Source organism: Oxyura jamaicensis, chromosome 5 (assembly GCF_011077185.1).
Source record: "Oxyura jamaicensis isolate SHBP4307 breed ruddy duck chromosome 5, BPBGC_Ojam_1.0, whole genome shotgun sequence".
Lineage (NCBI taxonomy): Eukaryota > Metazoa > Chordata > Aves > Anseriformes > Anatidae > Oxyura > Oxyura jamaicensis.
Window position 1 is genome coordinate 11,909,182 of NC_048897.1, and position 20,088 is coordinate 11,929,269.

The 20,088-nt window shown below is 36.0% G+C and overlaps 1 long non-coding RNA gene across 1 annotated transcript in view; it reads right to left on the reverse strand.

Annotated features, from left to right (window-relative positions):
* LOC118167866 overlaps nucleotides 1-20,088 on the reverse strand; it is a 185,397-nt gene that overhangs the window by 146,898 nt on the left and 18,411 nt on the right. Inside the window, exon 3 of the long non-coding RNA XR_004751269.1 lies at nucleotides 2,143-2,267. This is a non-coding gene — a long non-coding RNA (uncharacterized LOC118167866). The remainder of the gene's footprint in view (nucleotides 1-2,142; nucleotides 2,268-20,088) is intronic.

A 20,088-nucleotide genomic window follows, 5' to 3' on the forward strand; every position in this document is an offset into this window, starting at 1 on the left:
AACTGACATTTTTGGTTTTAGATTCCAGTTGCACTTGTTTACGGAGCTAGTGAAAACTTACATACGTACTTTGTTTTCAGGGAACTTAGCTTTGCCTTTTGATGGGGTTGAGTTGTAGTCGATTGTGATATGCAAAATAATGCTGTAGGTATGAAAAAACTCTCTAATTTTGTATATCTGTTTTTGCTTTCCTTGAACTAATCAAACATGGATGTTTTTTGAGTCAGATTTTATCCAAAACTAGTCTTTTGAACTTGTGATTAAAAAAAAAAAACAAAAAACAAGCTTTTTAAATAGCCTGCAAGAACCAAAGAATTTTATTGTTGTTTTTGTAGTCACAGGATGCAGCTATCACCAATAAGTTCTAGGGCAGGATAAAACAAAATTATAATGTGTAAAAGAAGAAGAATTAAGCTGATAAGCAGCATGACATTTTAGAAGCTGAACAAGAGGTTATCTTTCATAGAATCAGATATTATGTCTGGATAAAGTTTTATAATGAACTGAAACAATTTCAAAATTAAACAGAAATGTAACATATTATGTGCAGGGGACTATTCTCAAGTAATTTCAAACCTCTCTAGAATGTGTGCCCTTCGATAAGCTTGCTTATCAATACTTCCTATTGTTGTTTTTATATTTCAGCCAGAAGGTGAAATAAACCTTAAATATTTTCTATGTTGTCAAATAAGAAAATGAGACTTTCTATATTATCTTATTACCATCTTCTGGAATCTATAAAATAACAAAGCATCATATTCACACGAACCTGTTTCACATGGATAAACTTTGATTTTTTCTGTATGAGTACTCTAGGACAAGAAACCAAGAAAAAAAAAGTACCCTTTTTCAATAAAAATGGAATCTTCCCACTGAGCTCATGCAAATGTTTTTAAAAATATTTATTTATTCACATGTATTTAATTCTTCATAGTTCTGTATATTTATAAAGACAGCAGGAAGCCTGAAAGAAACAGGTTGAGATTCTGTAGTATCCCATTGTCAGACCTGCAAGATTTCATTCTAATATAAGGTGTCACAGCTTTAAAATATCCTATGCTAAGAGTACTAACAGAGACTATTCAGACATTTAGAGCTCTCTTAGCACTTGCGTCAAAACACAACACACAACGTTAACGAAGTCACTGGATACAAACACTGAATAAAGTTATCTGCTGTAGGCATGGTGACTTCAGACCTGTGACTGCTGGATAAAAAGGGATGCTCACTAGAGGTTTCTTTTATTCCCTCTGTATTCTACAGCTGAGAATGTCATCATCCTTTATCTACATGCATACCATAAATTCCATTTCTTACCACACTTGGTATGCTCGTTCAGCATCAATTGAAATATTGTTCTAAAGGTGTGTCCCTATTTGGAGGAACTAAAAGCTCATCCTAAAAACATTCGATTACGTATCCATGAAACAACAGCTAAGATGAGATAAGATTTATAGCCATGTAAATCCAGCCCTGCCAAGGAATCCACCCACATGAATGCAGATCTGTCATGCATGGGGAACACAGCATAAAAAACAGGATTGTTTAGAGTTACAGATACCATGGTTTTGATGTTTTTTTCTAGTGATAGGTGAAATCTTCTGTATAGGCTTAAAACACAGGCAGAAGATGAAGTGAGGTGAAGTTTGGGAAACAGTAAATTAGATATCTGTCCACCAGACTAAGTCTGAAATTACCTTTCAAATATTGTTTTTAGTGTTTTTTTTTTTTTTTTTTTTTTTTTTCATCATTTATACATGAAACAAAATTATACAAGAAAACATTTTCACTGCAATGTCTGGCATGGTACCCAAGCTGAGTGTTTACAGTTGCTTTAGAACTCAGTAGGCACTTCAAATTTTCTTTCTTTTATTCTTCTTATTGCCTTTACTGTGGATTAATCTATTGCCAACTTTGCAACACTTTGTCTTGTTTTGTTGTTTTCACGTAACTAGATGTCTTTATGTGCAAGTCTTTTCTCAATATTTACCCTCCGTTATAGAAGGAATATTTTAGGAAATCTTATGAAGAATAGAAAGTACTATTTTAAAATGAAAAGAGTATTTTGCAAGCCTATATATATTCAAAATATGCTATTGACTCTGCCAAAACAAAATCCCTTCATTATTAATTAAAACTTACAGAAAGACTGTCCACAACTTGAAACTCTTGTAGAAAGTGAACAAGCTCAAAAAAACATCTGCAGCCACCAGAAGGTATAACGAGGTAGACTGAGGCTTCATGTTCTGCCAAGAATCAAGTAAATCCTGCGGATTAAAAGAAAAAAAAAAAAGGTATATTTTTCCCAAATAAATGGATGCTGAAATTTTTCCATTGCTCATTTTACACAGAAAAGCAGATTATTTATGCTTTGATGCATTTCCACTCCAAACCCAGTTGCTCTCTCTCTCTCTCTCTCTCTCTGTCTTTTAATCTGCCTTCCAGTACTGTTAAAAAGAAGTCTTTGTGATTCAGATCTGGAAGTTAAATTTAAGTAGATTGAACCCAGCCAAAATCTCTAAAGATGTTCAACTATAGATGGTGACTCAAATAAACTATTCTCATAAATATACCCTGAAAACACACACACACAAATTATTATTTAATCTACTAAAGATTCAAAAAAGTTTGTTCAGGATTCAAATGCAAATATGGCATATAACTGCACACCATTATGCATAATCATAGAAGGATCATATTGATTGTGATATACAGGACAGCTGGTAAAACAAAAGCTTATCAAATGTGTCAGCTTCATGGACAATGTGATGGTCAGAGGTCCTGCTTTTATCCATGACTGATGACAGTAGCAGACATGAAAAACTGACTCTAGGTGTATAGCTTCAGAGAATTCACAGTGCTTTTTCATAACAGCATACACTCATTATCAGGCTTCCAATGTGTTCAGTTTGGTCTTAAAGGTTTTGCTTTGATGGATGCACTTTGGTCTCATAATTTTCAAATCCTAGTTCGACTTTTCTGATGCTCCAATTATTCTTCCCATTGTGTATGCCTTGCACAAGAGAAAAGATAGATGTCAGGATGTGACATTTTTGAATGCAAAGAACTTTATTAAGTATAAAACTTTGAAGTTAGAGACTTCCTAATGCTTCTTTAAGGGCAAAGTGAGATTCATACTTTGCCATTGACAGGCTGAAAGTATCCTTGAAACCTATCAAAGCTAAAGCCTCTTACACTGATTGAATTTGAACCTACACTATTAACCTTTGACAAGAGCAAATATTCAATTGAATAGAAGTAATTTTATTGTGCTTGGTGCATGGTACAGCAGTGCACTCAAAAAATAAAAATAAAAATACCCACTGGCAAACTCCAGCTGCAGTATAATAACTTTTTGCCACAAAAATTCTAACTTCCAAAGATTTTCTCATTTTTCTTAACTTTAAGAATATCATATACCAGAAGTATATTTTTACTCTTTGTGGATTTTTTTTTTTTTCCCAGCTAAAGCAAACACAAAATAAAAACCTCGAGAAGTTGGTTGCAGAGTGAACATGATTTACCAGACTGTGAATCTTCTGATTCACAGACACATCACATACTTATAACACAAATCAGAACACTGCAGTTATATAGCAAGACTTTGAACCACTCTTTGCGTGTGTACTGGGATGGAGTTAACTTTCCCTGCAGCGGCTCATATAGTGCTGAGCTCTGCACTTGTAGCTAGAACAGCATCATTATCACACCAATGTTTTGTCTGCTGCTCAGCAATGCTGGCACAGCATCAAGACTCCCTCCAAACCTGCCAGAACCAGTAGGATGGAAGTTGGCAAGAACTGGGGAGGGGACATCTAAACCAACCAAAGGGATATTCTATACCATATGATGTAAAGCAGTAAAAAGTGGGAAAGGGGAAGGAGAGAGGGTCTTTCTTTATGAAGGCATCTCTCCTCTCAGACAACCACTGTGTGGCCCTACTTCCCAGGATGTGGCCAAAATCACTCTTTGACGGGCAGTAGAGAATTATTTTTTTTTTCCCTCTTTGCTTCCATGTGACCTTTGCTTCTTTTTCCCTTCTTTCTTTTCTCTTTAATTAAATTATCTTTATCTTAACCCATGAGCCTTTTTCTTTCCATCATACTTTCTTCTCCTCCTCTTCGTTTGAGGGGGAATGAGAGAGTGGTTGTGGTGGAGTTCAGATGCCCCGAAGGGTAAAACCACCTTAGGACCCTTTTCTGAAAATGTAACTCTTCCGTAATGCATGTGAAACTCTAAAAGACAACGGGTGGATGGTGTGGTGTCATCTGTTCGGCATAATGGCTAAAAAAGTTACAAAGTCATATGATACTGCTTGTTTACATCCCTCTAAATGACTTCTTGAGCCAGCACCTCTCTTTAATGTTACCATCCAGGGAAACTGGAATAGGAAAAAAAGTCAAATTAGACAGGAATAACAGAGGGACTTGAACTTTATTAATCTTCACTCTGCAGGGAAAAAAAAAAAAAAAAAAAAAAAAAGTAATGAGAACATTACTTGCAATTTTCATCCTGCAAGCTAGTAGGTCTCCCTGTTAACACCGGTCTGAGAAAGGACTTTATTTGCTGTCTTCTTATTATATTTTTCTCTGCTGTGACAGTTAAGTCTTTCCTAAAGTTCTTTGCTAAACTTGCAATTGCTCTGCTCTCCAGGAGAGCCTCTTTCCTGAAGGTGAGAATCAATGAACCACAGAGATCTAGGCTTTGTTAGATGGAAAAAAACTCATGCTCCTACCCAATAAACTTGGGGATCAGCATCTACACACACATAAGGATAAGCAGGGCTTTGCATAAAAGTATGTTGGTGCTTAGGGACATGGTTTAGTGGGTGATATTGGTGGTAGGGAGATGGTTGTACCAGATGATCTTGGAGGTCTTTTCCAACCTTAGTGATTCTATGATTCTTTGATAAATAAATAAATAAATAAATAAATATAAAGTTTTAAATTACAGCAAGTTTTGAGAAAATTAACCAGTCATGTTCACAGAGGAGGAAATTATGCAAATAGTAGCGATGCCAAAAAGGAAAACAGTATTTCATCTATTACTATTATTTACTGACATCTGAAAGAAGTCTAAGTTACATTTACAAATTTCTCTGGTGAAAAACAAACAAATTAAACCAACATCATCAACAACAACAAAAAGCAGTTACTGAACTGGGCAATCCAAAACTCACCAAGACCGAGGAAGAGCTATACCTGATTTAACAAGCTCTGAACTGGCAAATATATGCAGATGTGAGGGCTGCTGGTGTTGAAAATTTGGCAGCTATTGCTCTTCTCTTTTTAAGAAAGCCAACCGCACATTTTACTAGCTAACCCACTGTGGTTGTTACTAATTCTTAATGGTGGAACACCTTTGATTTTTACATTTCAGATTGATTTGGCAGCAACAGATAACCTGGCTCATTTCATACTGGTCTCCCGCCAAGAACCCAAGAAATCTGTGGTTTAGATGTGTGTGTGTGTATGTATGGTGTGTGTGATTTTGTGTTTTTTTTGTTGTTGTTTTTTCAGATCCCACCCAGCATGTCTTCTCTATTTCAAAAGCTAATTCTAATGATCTAACAAAATGTAGTTTTACTAGACACAAATATGAACATCCTATATGCTCAATTAATGTGCTAAAGTGTTTCAGGTAAATGGATGACCAGAGTCTGTTTGTGGTTCCACCACAAGCTGTATGGTTGAAACTGTAAATGTAGTATCCTCTGAAGTAAATGAATAATAAATACATAATTTATAGATAAGTTTTCATTTAAATAAATAATAAGAAACTGTTCAGAGAACATATGACTAATATCTACATTTGCATGATTTAAATGTACTTTTCAAGCAGTGGATATCTATATGCTTATATATATATTTATATATAAACTTTGGTTTAGCAAGTTCCAGGGAAGTGGAGGGAAGGAAGAAGGGGAGACAAATGATGAAAGGGGTCATGACATTGTTCAAATTTCTCCTTTCTGCAATAATCATTAGTGTAACAATGTCTCATTTCAAGCTTATCAGTTGTTAAAGTGCACAGGCACTAGAAGCAAGAGCAGAATTGAGAGATTTAGTTTGGTGTGGAACATATCTAGCAGGTCTTTACATATGCCATTTGAAATACATGTTACTTGTTTATTTTTAATTTGAAAACTCTTCAATACAAGTTATTTAAAACAGCTTTCAATTATGTTAAGCCAAATCAGTTTAGTGAGAAGGTGTTAGAAACAGAGAAGTAATTTATCTGATTGTGCACTCTTGTTCCTGGCATGATCTGAGGGGTGGCATCTTCAAAACAGCAGTGATTCAAATTCATTAGAGTTTGGAAACAAGTAATGTTCAAACTGAAATTTGAAGTGAAGACTCAGATTTCTTGGTCACACCTTTATCATAATTCTGCCTCTTCAAATTTTATTTTCCTGTTTTATAAAGAGAAGCTATAATGCTACTCAAACAGAAAAAATGCCACACCAAACAGAAAAAAAGCCCCCCCCCCCCCCCCCTCCGGTTTTGTGAAACTTTGCCCTATAAAAAAAGTACAATGAAAATTGATCATTTTAGCACTGTGCTATTGAACCACTGTGTATATGCATGGTTGTACTTAAAGCTAATACCTTGAACATTTATTTTTGATTAGAGGACACATATATTTATATTCTTAGTGGGATAAACGGACATAGTTGTATTCATTTCAGAGCTATTCCCAAGGCTGGATTTAGGATTTTCCGCAGTCTTTTACAGAGAGAATAGAGTATATCTTTGGGGGAAAAAAAGAGCAGAAAAAATAAAAATAAAAAGGAGGCAACCCCCCTCACTTTTTTAAGCTTTCTTTAGTGCTATTTAAAAGAAGATATATAATGTGACGGCAGGTTTCTCTAGAACATCCACTCAAGTGAGAGGAATTCCAAGATGTGACAGGTCTGTCCAGATGCACATGATAAAAGCATTTGATAAATACATCTGCCGCATCTTTCAGCATGGAAGCAATTAATAGTGTTAGTACTTAAGTAATCATAATTAGAGTTCAAAGAACACCATACTAAGATGTATGGGGGAAGCATGAGACTTCTTGCAGTGCTATTCTTTCAGACTAGGACAAGAATGTTAAACTTTTTCTAAGAGGATAGTGAGCTTCCTGTCAGCTGGGGATGAATTCAGGTTTGCTCTCAATCCTTTGTGAAAGGCTTTCTAATATCAGTGGGTGACAGACTAGTGATTAAGTAAGTTTTCAAACCCTGAGTTTTTTTTTTTGTTTTCTTTTGTTTTGTTACCTTCTTTCACTGCCTTTATGACATATGCAAGATGCATGAAAGAAAGGAGTTCCTTTTACAAGTTCCAGTTTTCTCTATTTTTCTTTTCCTTCCATTATCTTTTTTTCCTATTGTTTCATGTTTGTTTCTGTCCTAATTTAGTCCTTCCTTCTATGTTTTATTCAATGAAAAATCTTGAAAACTCCCAACTGTTTCACTTTTTTCTGCAGTATATACACTAAAACAATTATTCCTAAGACAGTGAATATGGTTGCTAACAAAACATATCAGGCTTTAGAGCTAAATATCAAAATGAGATTAAGGACAGATGCGAAATGCTGATACATTGCATGGCTTCAGTCTGCATGCAAACACAGTTTGCATTACTTTATGCTTTATTTTGAAGTAAACTTTCAAAATATGAACACTGAGTTTCTTTTTAAGGTTAGTGTTTTGGCCTGTGAAATCTGAATATACCACAGTGGTATATTCAGCAACAATGAATATATAATTAAGCAAAGCAGAGCAGCAAGTATGTCCTGTCATGTGTGTTTCTCATCTTTCTTAGCTGGATGCTTTAGCCAGAGACAAAGTATTTTTTTACATTCAACAATGGTCCAAAATCCTTGGTTTACCACACATATCTCAGATAAATAACACTCCTTTTTTTTCAAAAACTCTAGCATTTGTCATTAGAGACAGGCCTACACTCCATTCAGATACTTTATCTGTCTGGCAGAAGGAAAGCAGACCCTCACATATGCCTTTGGCACTGTTGTACTCAAAACTATCCATACAGCTTGCCTGCTGTATTCTCCACACCTTGCATCAGGTCTCAAGAAAGATTTCGTACCATGTGTGGACACAGAACCACACAGCCTCCCAGAACACTTTTGCATAGGTCACTTATTTTTGCATGCTCTGCAGACTGTCTCTTCACACCCTTCTCTGCTGCCTCAGTCCATCCTAGCTTGGGTGAGAAAAACTTAATTTTTGCTCTGTCTTCAGGTCTTATAATGGCAGCCAATAACACAAAATCTTATAATTTACAGTAGAATTTAGTCTTAAAACAGTCAGATATCATGTCTTTCCATTATTAGAAAATGGATTTAAACCAAGTCTGCCGAATCTTGGTAGTGTTTGGTGACACATGCTATGCCTGCTAACACATGGTATACTGCACTGCAGTTTAGAAAGCAATGTGTGGGAGGTAGCTGATGCCCCACACCCAACACCCTGAGTAAACTTCACAAATTTATAATTGGCTGCCTAGGCCCAGATAGATCTCTTCCTTTGCAGCCTTTGAGAAGAATTACTAAAGATGTCCAAGATGACACAGCAGTTCCTGGCAAGTGTACACAGACTTAAATTATGAGGCAGAGCCTTGAGCTCAGTGATGAGTTTTTAAAGTTAGGGTTTCTGCAGAGTTTTGCTGGACTGCAGGAGAAGAGAGTTCTAGCAAGTGATGGTGAGATGAGGAGGGAAAGAAAGAGACAGCCTGTCTCCTAGAGAAAGCTCCTTGAAGTTCTTCCTTGCTGGGGCTGCCAGAATTTTATTGTTGTAACATCATACAGGGAATGGGCATATAGGTTTGATACTGATAAGAAGATCACAAGATCTCTACAAGAGAAGACGTGCTTTGAGGGTAGGTAGCATGTCTTGCATCCTTTCTGCATATTGGCGGGTAAAGAAACCAGCACACTCTGCCCTTTATGTCTACAGAGATTGCATGTGTAAGATTCCCCCTCAAGAGAAATATTTTGTTCCTCCCAGAATGGAGCTTGTGTGCATATTAACATCTATGTAGCATGAACAACAGTGGATTAGGACCCTGGCATTAAACAGGGAGTGTGCCAATGTGATAGTATAAACATATCTTTTGAGTCTGCAACATTCAGTAACATTCCACAATTTCTCTCTTCCATCTTGCCCAAACGAGCTTCTCTTGGCTTGAAGCCATTTTTCCATGATAATGTCAATGGCTTTAGCAATGCTAAACAGGCTGTGCCTGTTATCTTCACATCTTTTTTTTTTTGAGTTTTTCATTGTTACAGCTGCTCAGCCAAACCGTCAACAATTTATTTCCCACAAACTAAATTGAGCCAATAACATTGTAATCCAGTATAAATAGAGATGCAATTGATTCCAATTAGGCAAAAGTTTCAGTGTTTCCAGGCTTGCAGCCAGTTTGTGGTTTATGAAATTTAACTAAGTTACAGCTTAATCAGCTTGCCACTAGAAAACAAATTCTAGCCAAAAATATCCTGATGATAAAGGAGGAGTGTAAAGAATGGGTAAGATCTCAGTGATGATTTCTTCTTACAACAGCCATATCCAGCTGTTGACAGGAGGGAATCACACATGCACAGAAAAGAGCTCTGTCATTCTTTAGGTGACCAGAAAGTTCATCAGCAGGTATAAAAAGTCACGAAAAGGTCTGTCTTGTTCTTTGATTCACAGTTACCTTGACACAGAAAAGAAAACAGCAAGACATACAAATATGCTAAAAGGCTTGTCTTGCAGATAAGAGAATCAATAAATTATTGAAAACTATGGCAAATAACTGAAATCCTGAAAAAAAAAAGGATGTTAGTATATTGGTGCTGGAAACTCAAGACAAGTGAAAGAATCATAGTGTATTACAATCAACAGGAATAGAAATATTTAAATATAAGTTTAGTGTTTATGAATTTAGGGAAAACTGAATGATTCTTGATGATACACTTGAAGAAACATATTGTGTACTCCAATATTCACACTATTAGGGAATACCAACAATACTTTTCAGATTATAATACGGACTGCAGTACTGGTATAACAGCTGGATGACAATTGAAAAGTAAGGGGATTATACTCATAGAAACTTAATCATGATAACTGATAGACAGAAATTCAAATTAGCTGTTTCCACACATGCTAGTCTTGAAAATTATTTAAAAGATCTGCTGTGAGAACAGCACTGTATCTAAGCAGCCTGTTCTGATTTTTGTTATTTCATGCCCATCAACAACACACACACACACAGATCATAAGGCATTCTAGGTAAAACTTTGTATCAATAGCTTTATAACCATTGGATGAAGGAGAGAAAATCATAAAGTTAAGTCTATGATCTAGTGAAGTGTTCACAGTGCCATGGAAATTCAAGTGTGAATGTACGTCCGTATAAAGGAAAACAGAGAGAAAGGGAATGACTGAGAGCTCCATCTAAGAATGCCCAAGAGCCTGACAATTAATCTATATCCTAGCGACCATATTCAAGCTATTCCTCCTGAATGGAGATTTAAAAATAACTTGCCTACTCCTTCATACCTTATTGCTATCATGTAACAGATGCAGTTTGCATTTTCTCCTTAAAAAAAAAAAAAGAAAAAAAGAAAAAAAAAAAAGATTGGTCAAGTCTAATCACCTTAGACCTGACCAGAGACAAATATCTAAGCAATCTAAGGAAGAATTAGGAAGAATTTATAATACATCATTGTGAGCATTTGTGGTGAATGGCTTCCCTGAAAAATATAATTTTGATTGTCATAAAACTAATAATAAATTTAACAAACAGATCAGCCACAATAAAGTTTCACTTGAGACACATAAGACTGATGGGGTGATAACATATTTATTTTGTTTATCAGCCTGATACAAAAGGACAAAATTCTTTGCTCCTCTGAGCAGAGAATTAATGCTCGTGCTGGATATAAGAAGGACGCTATCAGTACTTTCCTTTTAGTATCAAATACCTTCTCATACCATCACCTAAAGGAGGTGAGGCTGAAAAGCACCATCACACTTGGGTAAGGTTACCCCCTGTTTGGACAGGAATAGCATAACCTGTATCTCCTAGATTAACACTTAAGGGATAACAACCCTTAGGTCTAATAGTTACATACAGTAAACTCAGTTCCTCATTTAATAAGCGTACAATGAGAAATGGAAAAATGAAGTAATGTCATTTTTAAGCAACGTTAATTTTTGGAGGAGCAGCTCCAAATTACTCTCAGCTTGCCTTGCTGCAGGAAACCTTCTGACACCAAGAAAAAACAATAAACTCTGTTTTAGTCATTCAATAAACTGGGTTTTAGTCATTCCGCCATGGCATTTACCTCTTCTTTTTGTTTAGTTCATGGTAAAACTTGTTGTGGAGAACTCATAATTCCTCTCCAACATGTTCTTGTTTCACCTGTATTGAACTTATTCTATTGAAGTAGTGAAATAGTAACAGAAGAATATCATGCATGAGAGATTCAGACTTCTTTTATTCTACCTACATCAGCACATTCAATGGGAAAGGACAGGGAGTAAAAGACACTAAATCTCTAGGCAATGCTGGTATGAATTATTATTACTTCCATCATATTCAGAGTGCCTGTTGAGGAAAGTACTGCAAAACTGACACATTCAGTGAGAAGCTGTACAGAAATCTCTGTCAGCTACTGTAACATAAAATCTTATTTATCTAACTCAAACTCTGTGCCTAAGACAAGGCTTGATTAATTAAGGGCTTTCTGATTTTTCCATAAAAAAACACACTATAAAAGTAAAATGGTATTAGGAGAAAGCTCATATCTGTACTTTAAAATTTGTGTCTCTCTAATGGCTTCAACAGTGCATCAGCAATTTTGTATTTTAAGTAAATGCTATAAACCTAGAAAGAGCAGCTGTTAAATCTCTTTACAACATCCGTAACACTTCTTTTTAACATTAGCAAACCTGTTTTCTCTCATGATTAAATTTACTTCTTGTTGGACAATATTATATAAGAAGGATACACCAACTGTTGGGGAAGTGTTTGGTTTTTAGCAGTTAATTCCTTTCCACTTTAATTGAAAATATATTTTTTTGGTTTTGTGTGGCCATAACCTTAGCAGAGGCAGCAGTAGCACACATTTTTCTTTCCCAGAGAAGTTAAAAGCATGCTTTAAATATATGATTAGCCTTATTTGACATTACTTGTAACCGTAATTATTCTACACATTCAAAAAAGATCTGCGGAGACAGTGAAAATATGGAAATAATAAACAGGATGATACCAGTGCATTAATATTACTGCTAACAACACTTTAGATAAAATTACTGTTTATTTCCAAACAAAAAATTGTGTACCATAGAAAACAGAAAATCAGAGTTCTTTTTGGCACAGTAAGTCAACACCAGAGTCAATAGCTTTGTTCTTCATTTATCAAGATCTTCCTCTCAACGGTGAATTATGAGACAATATAATAACTCTGCATCAATCTATCTTTACTTTTATACAAACTGAGTTTTACTGTGTCAGTCTTGTCAACACTGCTGAATATTAATGTGAATAAAGTTAATTGCTGGGTGGATAAAGGTCTGATGCAGTCAAAGTGAAAGGAAGCACCTAACAGAAATCTGTCATTTATGACAAGCTGTAATTTATTTCCACTTCACGATATGTACTGACAGGTTTCAAACCTTACTCTAGTCTTTACCATAAATTGCAATTATTATAATTCACAGTGACATTTGACCTGGAGGTTGTGACCTAGTTCAACTCATATAAAGGACTTTACATCTTAGGGAATTAATTTGCAAACTCCAGCATGGATTTCTTATTTCAAATCCAATTGTTTGCACTCAACAGTGAATATGCACAGTAAATTTTGTGAATTGCACTGCTTAAAAAAGAAATAGCACATTTCTCTAACTGAAACATGAAGTGTTTATGACAAAATATTTACAAGTTATTAAAGATTAAGAATAAATCTCTGTATGATTGTACAATTATTAATAAGTTTTACAATACTAGGCACAGGTGACACATTAGCCTGATGAATTTTGGTGAGTACTTTTATAATGTATCATCAATTGTTTTACTAGATGTTGTTACTGGCCTCACAAACAACAGATTAAGTTAACTTTAGTTTAGTTCCTGAAGTTTTGCTCATCTGTTATTTGATGTAGTTTATAAGAAAATAATGAATGAGTATTCAGTTTTTGGAGCCATGCAAAATTCCCATTCTGACTCACTTTATGGTGAAAGTGTCTAGATCTATAAATTCAATGTTGAAGTCTGAGCTTATAAGACTTGTAATTTCTGAAGCTTTTTAAGTGTAATATACAGATATCAAAATCTCTCTTTAAAATGATATGAATATAGAAAAATCACAAAGATTTTACAGAATATCAGATGATACATATAACAAAAACGTGTTACCTGCAAAACATCAGACTTTTCAAGAGATTTAAAATTATTCAGAAGCCTATGCAATAACCACAGTAATTCTATCGCTCTACGTAATTTTATTTTATATTAAATTAGGACCCTACCAAATTAAAAAGTTTTGTATTTAGTTTTAAAAGCTATTGATATTTTACAGAATTTTGAAAAGCAAAGTACAAAGTACAGTTTACTACACATATCTATCAGAAACATGATACTTCACTTTATTATTCTTCTTATTATTATTAATTTTCTTTTTTCCCCCTTTTTTCTCCTTCTCCTGTTAGGAGAAGGGACTGGAGCATTTACTTGTACATGTTGTACATCGTTCACATATCAAATAAAGGAAGAGCAGTTAAGAGCTGTTTATTGTCTATCTCCCTGGTTTATCTTTTCCCTGTATTTGATTTCTTTTACATGATTTCTGATATAGGTAGTAGTACCTGTAACAGTCAGACTGTGATTTATGATTGCTGAGTACACTTTTAATTAACTATTCAGCTTTATATATCTTGACTATACCTTTAGCTTCTCAGGCCCATAGCTTGTCACTAACCAACCATCAATGTTCTCCCCTCTATTAAACTACCTTTTTTTTGCTAAGCAAAATAATCTGCATATCTGCAAAATCTCCCAGTTTCCATTGTCTTCACTATGATCAGAATTCATGTTCTCTTCCCACTTTACCCAACTGAGATAACAGCTGTAGAGCCAACATTTGGAAAACTGGTAGCACAGAAAAACAAACAAACAAACAAACAAAAACACAAAAACACAAAACCAATAAAAAACAAACAAACAACAACAACAACAACAACAAAAAAAAAACACACAAAAAAAACATAAAACCCTGATAGCATTGCTTAGAATCACAGAGATATCTGCTTATCTCAACAGAGCACTTCTTTAGTTGCTTCTGAATAAACAACCTGCTTTTCTAAGAAATCAGTAGACTTCTGCAGCATCACACCAGGGAAATCATCCATGGAGCACTATGTTCAGCTGAGATATTACATGGTTTCTGTCAGCAAGTGTTTGAGCTTTCTGGAGATTCCTATCACTGTGGAGCACAGACTTATAAACTGAAACTATTACCAACAGAGAGCATAAATTGGTGATAAATGAAGAGTACTGGTGTATGAGGAGGGTAGAGTAAGAATGTTTTCCCAACAATGTAGACTAAATACACAGAAGTTGAGGGTTAGCAGTGAAAGGGAGAAATACAGAACAGTTTACACTGCTTTAGATATAACTTCCTCATATGATAAGACTTATTCAATAATAGGGCAAAAAACTATAATAATTAATGGCCTTAAACTAAAAGAAGGGAGATTTAGATTAGAGGTTAGGAGGATATTCTTCACTCAGAGGGTGGTGAGACACTGGAACAGGTTGCCCAGAGAAGCTGTTCACGACCAGGTTGGACAAGGCCCTGAGTAACCTGATCTAGTGAGTAGTGTCCCTGCCCATAGCAGGGGGTTTGCAACTAGATGATTCTGGGATGGGGAGCAGAATAACCCCCCCATGATTCATGTGGAAAAAGTTAGAGACCTGATACTCCACCTGGACTGTCACACGTCCATTGGGCCAGATGGGATCCCCCTGAGGGTGCTGAGAAAAGTGGCAAACGTGAAGTGCTGAGACACTTTCCACCATTTATCAGTGGTCCTGGTCAACCAGAGAGGTCCCAAATGACTGGAGACTTGCTAATATGATGCCCACCTATAAGAAGGGTCATAAGAAGGATCTGGTGAACTATGGGCCTGTCAGCCTGACCTCAGTGCTGGGGAAGGCTATGGAATAGATCATCTTGAATGCAATCCCACAACATGTGTGGGACAACCTGGGAATCAGGCCTGGTCAGCATGGGTTCATGAAAGGTAAGTTCTGCCTAACCAACCTCATCTCCTTCTATGGCCAGGTGACCTGCCTGGTGGATGAGGGAAAGGCTGTTGATGTGGTCTACCTAGACTCAAACAAAGCCTTTGACAGGGTCTCCCACAGCATTCTCCTGAAGAAGCAGGCAGCCCATGGCTTAGACAGGTACATGCTTTGCTAGGTTAAAAACTGGCTAGACAGCCAGACCAAGAGACGGGTGATGAATAGAGTGAAATGTAGCTGCCAACTGGTTAAGAGTGATGTTCCCCAGGGGTTGGTGTTGAGGCCCACCCTCAACATAAAATATCCACCCTCAACAAATAATATCTTTATTATTTGGATGAGAGAATTGAGTGCACCCTCAGTAAGTTTGCAGATGACACCAAGTTGGGGGGAAGTATTGATCTGCTGGAGGGTAGGAAGGCCCTATAGAGGGACCTGGACAGGATGGGACGATGGCAGAGGCCAATGGGATGAGGTACAACATGGCTAAGTGCTGGGTCCCACACTTTGGCCACAACAACCCCATGCAGTGCTACAGGCTTAGGGCAGAGTGGCTGCAAAGCTGTGCAAAGGAAAAGGATCTGGGGGTGTTGGTTGATGCTTGCCTGAACACAAGCCGGCAGTGTGCCCAGGTGGACAAGAAGGCCAATGGCATCCTGGCTTGTATTAGAAATAGTGTAACCAGAAGGACCAGGGAGGTGATCATCTCCCTGTACTCTGCTCAGGTGAGGCTGCACCTTGAGTATGGTGTTCAGCTTTGGGCCCCTCACTACAAGAAAGACATCAAGGCCCTGGAGTGTGTCCAGAGAAGGGTTACAAAGCTGTTGAAGGGCCTGGAACAGAAGTCTTATGAGGAGCAGCTGAGAGAACTGGGGTTGATTCATCTGGAGAAGAGGTGGCTCAGGGGAGACCTTATTGCTCTCTGCAACTACCTGAAAGGAAGGTGTGGGGAGCTGGGGGTCGGCCTCTTGTCACAGATAACCAGCGACAGGACTAGAAGGAATGGCCTCAAGTTGCATCAGGGAAGGTTCAGGTTGGCAATGAGGACAAATTTCTTCTCAGAAAGAGTAGTCAGGCATTGGAATGGGTTGCCCAGGGAAGTGATGGTGTCACCATCCCTGGGGGTGTTTAAGAAGAGGTTGGACATGGTTTAGTGGGCAATATTAGTGGTCGTGAGATGGTTGGACCAGATGATCTTGGATGATCATCTGGTCATCACCAGATGATCTTTTTCAACTTTAACGATGCTATGATTCTATGATTCTTAAGATCCATTCCAACCCAAGCCATTCTATGGTTATGGTTATGAATCTAGTTATGAATCCCAGTCTTAAAAAATGATTGTTAGCCAACACTCTTTGTCATCCATTCTTTAAGTAGCTCCTTATTGATGAAAAAAAAAAAAAAAGGAAAAGGAAATACTTTAAATGTTTAAATACCTTATACTTTTTTTTTTTTTTTTTTTTTTTTTAATGTATACAGGAGCAGGGGTTTGATTTGTTTTCTCCAGTTGCATGATAAAGAATAGTAGCTTTTGCCAAAGAGGTAAGAGAATAACGTTCTGGTGAAATTATTTTGCCTTAGTGACCATCTGTATTGTGCATTTCTCCACGAATTTTATTTGAAACACTGAAACTGTCTTGCAACAAAAGGCATGTGAATGCTTTTTCCACACATTATTTTCCTAAGTGGTGCTAGAACTAATAAGATTGAAAAATTGCATATTGAAGATGTTCAAGGTTTACACCATTATTTGTAGATATATAGAGAACAATAAGAAAAAAGAAATACTGTAACAAAGACAGCAAGAGAAAATCCATATCTGAAAACTCAGATTCAAATATGACCTATTTAAAATAATTAGGTATTCCAGGGAGAATTCTGACTTTCATTTTAAACAAGTTTACCAAATGAAAAAAAAAAAAAAAAAAGTAGTGTGTTAGGTAACAATGTGAGGACAGTAATATCTAAAAGCATTTTTTCTTTGGTCTTCACAGAATAAAAAGTAATCTACAAAACAGTCTCTGATTTCCTGAAAAAATACTAAACCAGCAATTTAGAGCTATATCAAACCTTCAGTGGAAGATACATTATATCCTTTTTAACATGTCATTCAAGTATCCTTTGTCACAAGCAAAAATTTAACCATGTGACTGAGCCTATATTTCCAGAACCTTTACAAAGATGCTAGCTAGTATTACAGTTCCCTATGGCAAACAACCAAATGCAGTACCTCACAGCAGTAATACATTTCACATGCTCTCCCTTTTTGAATTACTTCACTTAAACACGCATGTACTTTCTGATATCCCAGTCATGTATACTTAGAATATAAGCCCCTGAAGTAATGTTCTTAGCTAAAGCTATCTGGAAAAAAAAATGTTTACTGTTGATTCTGGTTTAATTAGTATGATCTAAAAACATTTTGCCAGAGACTTGTTATTAAATCTCTGCATATAACAAACTTAGTTATAAGACGCACATGTACAGAATTCATCATCTTATTCCATTACCTGCAGAGCACATGGCTGAATAAATAATGGTTATAAATTGCATGTTAGTTACAGCAAAAGTATGTCAAAGTTTGGACAGATGCAGAGTGTTACTCATCTTTTCCTTATTGTTTGGCCCTTTCAACTGTGGTTGTGAAACATGCATATTATAAAAAGGTACAAGCATCACCTTTGGTCCTGAAAAGGGTAATTACTGCAAATAAATCCTATTATCAAGAACATCTTATAATCAGAATTTTTAAACAGTTATGAAATTAAGCATAAAGCCTTCAGCACTTGTCCATGGAATCAAATCTACTATATGCAAACACCTTATAAATCTGCCAAAAGACATAAATCTGAACAGCAAGACTTGTTCAAGACTTTTTTTTTTTTTTTTTTTTTTTTTTTTATAAAAATATGCTATGCTTTTAATAAGGACCTGGCTCGTTTTCAGGCTTATCTTTTCGTTAAGGCAGAACTGAAAGCAAAAGCCTTGAAAGTAGTTAGAAAAACAGTGTAATCACAAAGATACCATTATCCTGTCTCTTGTAGCTTTTATATTTGAGCTTCTCAAAGCTATGGACAGCAAATTACTCATTTGATACCTGAGCTGCATAAAGAAGATTGAAATCTGGGCTATTAATGATCTTTTCACTCTGTTTGGTATATTCTCGGTAAGAGCTCGTGTAGTACAGATGCTAGCTGCCTACATTATTTCTAGGCCCCCAACAAAATACAGAGGTAGAAAGTGTCATTTATCCTGGATACACTAATGCTGAAAGAAATCTTATTACTGTATGAAAGCTGCTTGAAAGTAGGAAATGGTTTTCTAGGAGATCAGATGCAACTTGGAGAAAAATATTAGGTTTCTTTTTGATATTTTTAATAGTAAGTAACCCACATCGCTAGACAAATGCATCTTAAGTGAACAAATCAACTAAAAATAAATAAAAATTTTGAGTACCAATTAAGGTGGTGGTTAATTAGAGAACAGACAAATAAAAGGTTCATTCAAAACAATATTATCCAGGCAGTATTTTTATAATCAAAACACAACCAGTCTTCCTTCTTCCTGCTTCTCTCCTTATGCCCTGTTGTTAACCAGGTAAATGCGGCTGTTCCAGCATGTCATTACTAGTCCTAAAATAGCTTAGTGTTTCATTCATTTTCTTACATCCTTTATCATCAACTCAAGTTGGTGAAACGTGTACATGGAATTAATATTTTTTCCCCTTTTTATCATCTTACAGATTTCTTTCACATACCAGAAAACGTGCAAGCCCCAGCATTAGATTGGGTGGCCTCAAAAAGGGAAAGAATGGTATATTCATCAAAGAAAAGTCTGATCATGCGCTATTGGTCCTCTCAGGAAGAAATCTTTGCTTCTGGAGTCAGTCCAGAATGCTTGTTCTATAGGCATAACTAACAGACCAAAGTCTGATTTAAGATAACAATTACTTTGATCTATTTCTCACTTCTTTTATATGCAAGCTTCTCACCAATTTATGACTTCTGACCTAAATCTTTAGGGAATACTTAAAAATCAGCATTTCCATAGTTAATTTTTCTTTTATTTTTTTAATCAAGCAAACAGTCTTAGGTCTTCAGCTCTTTAGTCAAGGATGAGGAAACAGGTCATGCAGTGCAGGTAGCCAAGACATCAGCAGTTTGCTCTTAAGGCTCTTTCAAGCATTTCAGATTACAAAAAATTTGTGATCTTACATTACAGCAAATGCATAGTTCCTTCTAGTAGGAAAGCTGGATGAATAAATCACACTTCAATTGCTTCTCTGAGTCCTCACAAAAATGTAATGTACATAATCCATGAAAAATACAAAACAATGAAACAAAAACAACCACCAAAAACCAACAACAGAAATGCATTATCACTACTTGAAATGATTCAAGGAAAGTCCTGTTTCCCTGTCCAAAATTCATTCGTTTTAACTTAAGTATTCATAACATTGATTTATTAAATGCTGTTAGGCAACTACAAAAATTAAAAAGAAATCTAAAAAAAATAAAATAATTTCCCTCCATGATAAAAGCAACCTCAAGAAATTGTGCTTTTATTTAAAGTCAGGGGTACAGTAATTTAGCAAATCTCATTTATACAATTACAATGTGAAAGGGAGGCAGCATACAAACAGAACGCTGATTTCTTACTGTGCATTTTTTTTAATCTCTTTTTTTTCTAGAATCTAAATCCAAATTTACTGAAGAAGAGAACAGAAGAGGAGAGGAGAGGAGAGGAGAGGAGAGGAGAGGAGAGGAGAGGAGAGGAGAGG